General features: G+C 44.3%; 1 pseudogene; it reads right to left on the bottom strand.

Annotated features, from left to right (window-relative positions):
- Nucleotides 1-2,128: 2,128 nt before the first annotated feature.
- Nucleotides 2,129-4,199, bottom strand: LOC112460572 (annotated as a pseudogene).
- Nucleotides 4,200-5,557: the final 1,358 nt, after the last annotated feature.

Below are 5,557 nucleotides of genomic sequence, written 5' to 3'. Positions count from 1 at the left end.
CCTATATATAAGTAAAAATATATTTCAGTAAATTAATTTACCTGTACCAATGTATTTCAAGCGTTTGGGAAATAATTGATGAGTACCAAGATAATTATTTGGACTTATACGACGTAATAATCCTGTTCGTATCATTGTCAGCAATCAACCAAACGTTTTTCTAAATAAACATTAATATAACTATAATACTTATTTGATTACTACAAACTTGTTTAATTTTAACTGCAACACACACACACACACACACACACACACACAGAGAGAGAGAGAGAGAGAGAGAGAGAGAGAGAGAGAGAGAGAGAGAGAGAAAGGGAGAGAGAGAGGGAGAGAGAGAGGGAGAGAGAGAGGGGGATAGATAGATAGATAGATATTTATTTATGCCATAGTCAGGACTTTAGGCAATTAAAAAAAAATGTACAAAAGAACGCCGTGTACATGGCAATAAAAACACAAGGCCGCCGTGTACATGGCAATAACAATAAAAATATCAAAAAATAACATAATAACGGTGAACAAAAATATCGAAAATGACATGATAATGGTGACAGTGTGTGCACCAATCTCGCAGACGAAAGAAACAAAATCGCAATAATTATAATGAAATGACAACTAGAGTGACTAACTACGTGAGGCGACTAGATTGGATAAGGATTATGCTCAAATATTGGCAAAATTAACGCAAAATGTATAATGAAGTAGCTTAAAACTAAAACTAAATTACTGACTAAGGCGACTAGATTAAATATGACCCGTGTTCAAACGCTTGATTGCCCCAGAGTGGAAGCAGGCACAGAACCAGACTCAAGGGAAAAGATGTGGTTGTGGAGCTTTCGTTTGAATTCAATGATAGGGGAGAGAGAGAGGGAGAAAGAGAGGGGGAGAGAGAGGGAAGGGGAGAGGGAGAGAGGAAGAGGGAGAAGAGAAAGAGGGGGAGAGGAGAGGGAGGGAAGAGGAGAGGGAGGGGGAGAGTAGAGGGAGGGGAGGGGGAGAGTAAAGGGAGGGGAGAGGGAGGGGGGAAAGGGGGAGAAGAGGAGAGGAAGAGGGAGAAAAGAAGGAGAGGGAGAGGGAGGGAAGGAGGGAGGGGAAGAGGAAGGGTGAGAAGAGGGAGAGGAAGAGGAAGAGGAATAGGGAGAGGGAGAGGGAGAGGGAGAGGGAGAAGGAGAGGGAGAGAGAGGGAGAAAGAGAGAGCGATGTTTTCTTTTAACTTGTGTCGCTTAATGAAAAGTAATATAAGATCGGACTATAAATACTCTCCAGTCTCTTGATTAGTTTATAGTAACAAAGATTTAAATAAACTTTTAGATAGAATTATATTGAGAGATATATAATCACACAAAGTTTTTTTTCTTCGATTTTGATTAGTGTGTGTATGTATATGTGATTGCCAGTATTCTTTCCGATATTATTATAATTCAATGATATACGATGTGTGTGGAAGCATATTTAAATTGAATAAATAAACACATTAAACTTAAATAAATGATCAAGATATTTTTTTATTTTTACTTATTTTATTTTTATTTTTATCTATTTTACATATCTAATCTGTTTCGAATAATGCCATATGAGAAAAGTCACGCACCAGCTTATGACGCACTTTATTTGACAAACTTGACATTTCGGTACGTGTTAATTAATATTCCGTAATGCTCCCATCATTAATCTTTATGTAATATAATAAATTATGTAATAAATTAAACAATTACAGATAAATAAGACAAAGCGTCAAAGTATTTCCTTGTCGTATGCAGAATTATTTCAATATTTAAAAACTCAGTCAATGTACAAGAGAACTTTGCTGTGCCATGCTTGAATGAAATTTTCGCAAATTGATCAGTAAACTGTAAGTTTTTCCTATTTAAAAACTATTATAGCCTCGACATTTTCAAATAATTGTCTTAGAATGCATGTACCACAGAATCTGTCAGTTAAACGGTGTTTGGTCATTTTAGGATACCCTACAAGAGTAATAAGAAAAGACGGTCCCCTTTTGTTTTATGCCTTTTTTACTACACTATTAATGGCAACCAATACATACAGTAATTGACACAGAGCTTTTCCAATGTATTAAGCAATATTTTTATTTTGCACGTTGTCTTTTCTCTCCCATATACTACATACTGGCAGTTCATGCTAGTACAGAAGTGTGAGCCATGGATCTGTATTATACAGCGGACAAAATTCGCGTCGGAAAAACCATCTCAATAGTTGAAGCTCGAGACAATCGAGTCGCACGGAGAAAGAAAGAGCGCATTAATAGTAAGAGTAGGGTTTGTCAGACGTCCTCTAATCGGAAGGACAGTCCTCCAATTCAGTAAAATTCTTTCTGTCCTCCGGAGGTCGTTATTCGTCCTCTACCAAGTTGAAAATCGGAGCAAAAATATGCTCTTTGGAGCGTTTTTGAACTGGTTCGAGTTAAAAAATCGCTCCAAAAACCGAGTGAATTTATGAAGTAAAATTTCTACATATTTACCTAAAGTTTTATTGAATTATTAAATTAATAATTAGATAATAAAAAATTACTAATTACGTAAAAATTAATATGTATGTATGTATGTATGTAGTGGTTTATTTCTTATCCCCGCAGGGTTTGAAAGGCGTTTTTCAAGGAACGGTCCCAAACCTTTACAAATTAGCCAACTCCTCTCTTATCCGGATACATAAAAATTAACATCACATTTAGCACAGACTTATCCGCATAAACACGTGGCGTTTTTCAGGGACGTACCCAACCCTTTACAAAGCTCCTTCTTGCCCTGACCTGACCATTGCGGCCTTTTAAATTATTTTTCCTTTCCTCCCTTCCTCGCTTTCTTGCTTCCCCTTTCTCCCCTCTCGACCCCCTATCCTACCCAGCCCTTTCTACCCTTATTTCTCCTCTCATTTCCCTTCATCCTCATTCTACACAATCTCTTTTCCTTCCATCCAAATTTTCCTGTTTTTCACTCTTGTTCTCCTACCCCTTTCTCTCTCCTCCTTTGCCTTCTCCAGCAACCTCCACCTCGCTTTTCTCTCCTCCATGGACAGGTTCTCGTCTACTCCTATCCCCCCACCTCTGTCTACATTTTTCATACCTCCCTAACAGCTCCGCTCTTTCTTTCTCATCCTCCATCTCCACAATCAACACCTCCCTCCCTCCCACCTCTCTCCTTTCCCAAACCTTTCTGATCTTTGGTACCTTGCCCAGCACCTTCTCCGCTACCCTTTCTATCAGACCCCTCCTTTCTTCTGCGTCCCTCCCATCTAACTCCCTCCAAACCACATTCCTCTTCTTTCTCTCTCTTTGCTCTCTCTCCTCCTCCAACCTCTTTACCCTCTCTTTCAGCCTCCTTGTCTTCTCACTCTCTTTGCTCTCTCTTCTCTCTGCCTTTTTCTGCGTCCCTCCCTCTTTCCTCTTACCTTCTACCCTCTCTACCTCCTCCATCTCTGTTTCTCCCCCAGGTCAGCCCCCCTCTCGCCCCCGCCGCCCTTACTCTTCTTCTTGCCTCCTCCTCCATCCATCTTTTGATCATCTCCCGTCTGTTCCATACTATCCTCCTCTCTTTTTCTCCGCCTTTGTTAACCCCCTTCAACGCCTTTCTTTCTTCTGCTGCAGCTTCTTCCGCCTTTTTTCTCCATCCTGCGACCTCTCTTCTCATCTCCTTCCACCACTTCGCCTTACTACTCTTTCCTTCTTTTGTCTTGCTTTCCGGCTCGCTCCTTTCACCCGTGCTTTCCTCCTGCCTTCTCTCCTCGGTACTCCCCGCTCCTTCTGCTTCCCTTTTCTTCTTTCTAGCACCCTTCTGATCCTCCCTAACTCCTCTGCAATCGTGCTCAGCACCCTCATCAGACCCTCCGACTCTTCCATCTCCCCGCTCTCTCCTCTGCCGCCTTCTCTTCACCCTCCTGCCTTTTTCTCAGCTGCGCCTTTTCTCCTTTCTCCTTTCCTGCTTCACCTCTTCAGTCTTTTGCCTCGTCCCTCCGCTCTCCTCTCTCCCCTCCGTCTGCTCTTCTATCTCCCTTCACGTACCTCCTCCTCCCACAAGAAGACTTTTCTTAGATTATGCCCCTTAACCTCCCCTGTCTTCTCCTTTCCGCATCTCTACTCTCCGTTTGTATTCGCGAGTACGTGTTTGTGTAACCTCTCTCCTTTCCCCTCGGTTCTTTCTTCTACATGTAACCTTTGTCCGACTTCTACCTTCTTACCTTTCCTCTCTCATTCTCTCTGCCTCCTCTAACCTCCCTGCGTGTCCGTATGTGTGCGCGCCTTCTATCTCACTCCTCCTTCTTCCTCACTTACTTGTTTACCTTTCACCTTTGCCCGCTCCTTCTCTTCCTTTCTCCCGCTTTTTTTACCCTCTTTATTGCTTCACTGCTTTCCTACTTTTCTCGCTGCCGTTTCACACTTTCTCCTCTCTCTGCTGTCACCACGTGCATCGCCGTGCGCTCGCTACGCTCTGTCGAGCCCGCCTCTTTCGATCTTTCGATCTCCAACAATCGACCCTTTATCGTTGGCGTGCTGACGCGCGTTGCGCGTTCGCCTATCGTCTCTCGCGCCATCTCCTCCTTCACCGGTATCCCTTCTCTCTTCCTTACCGGCCGGTTCCGCACGCTAGTCCCGCCGCCAGTCCCGCCGCCCTGCAGTGGTGCCAACCTACCTTTTGGGGCAGTCGGCACCCCGCTCCGGGCCGGACCGCCATTGATGTCCGCTTCCACCGTTCTCCTTGCCAGTCAACCAACGTGCCACGCGTCACCACTCCGCCGGTTAGACCATGCTCCTTGTCACCTCTCTCTTTCTCGATTCTCTCTCCTCTTCCGTCTCTGCCCCCTTCTTTTCCTGCTCCTTGTTCTAACCTTCAAACTTGCTCCAACTAACTCTTGTCACCACTCTCAAACCACGCCATCCTCGACTCCTCCTCCACTTCCTCACTCTCCTCTGGGCCTCCTCCACCATCTCCTCCACATTGCTCACTTTACGTGCCTTTATCTTCTCTCTAAACCTTTATCTCTCTCCACTCACGCTCGGAGCCAACCGTCCGCTCTGCTCTCCCCTCAAGTTTCTTGTCATGTAATAGTTATTTGTGTAACAAGTGCGCGGGGGAGTTGAAAATTGGACACGAGTGCGGAGTGGACGCACGAGCCGAAGGCGAGTGCGATCACCCGCACTCGTGTCCAATTTTCAACCCGCACGTGTTACATACACTATTTTATATTACAAGTGCGTTTAAAGTTTAAAGAAGGACTTGCGGGGGGCGAGGAGGGCGAAGCCTCCCCGAGTTGAGAAAAATGGGCACATACGGGGGGGGGGGGCAAAGCCCCCCGAGTTGAAAGTCGAGGCGTAGGCGAGGAGGGGGGTGTAGGGGGGAGGAGCGGAGCCTATGATAAAAGCAACGTTTATTACAGGAGCAAACATGATGTAATAAGAAAGGTGAAACAACATTACGTATGCGCAGTAGTCTAATGTCTTGACCAATAAGAAATGGGTCAAAATGCTCGTAGGCTCGAGGCGTCTCCGTTTCGCAGTTGCCTTTATGTATGTGAAGTTAGCCCCGCACTTTTTGAATTTTTAGTTTTTTTT

The sequence above is a fragment of the Temnothorax curvispinosus genome, unplaced genomic scaffold, assembly GCF_003070985.1.
Source record: "Temnothorax curvispinosus isolate PA1 unplaced genomic scaffold, ASM307098v1 QBEX01010643.1, whole genome shotgun sequence".
In the NCBI taxonomy this organism is placed as follows: domain Eukaryota; kingdom Metazoa; phylum Arthropoda; class Insecta; order Hymenoptera; family Formicidae; genus Temnothorax; species Temnothorax curvispinosus.
The sequence above is the reverse complement of the archived record's forward strand: the minus strand, read 5'-3'. Positions and strand labels throughout refer to the sequence as shown.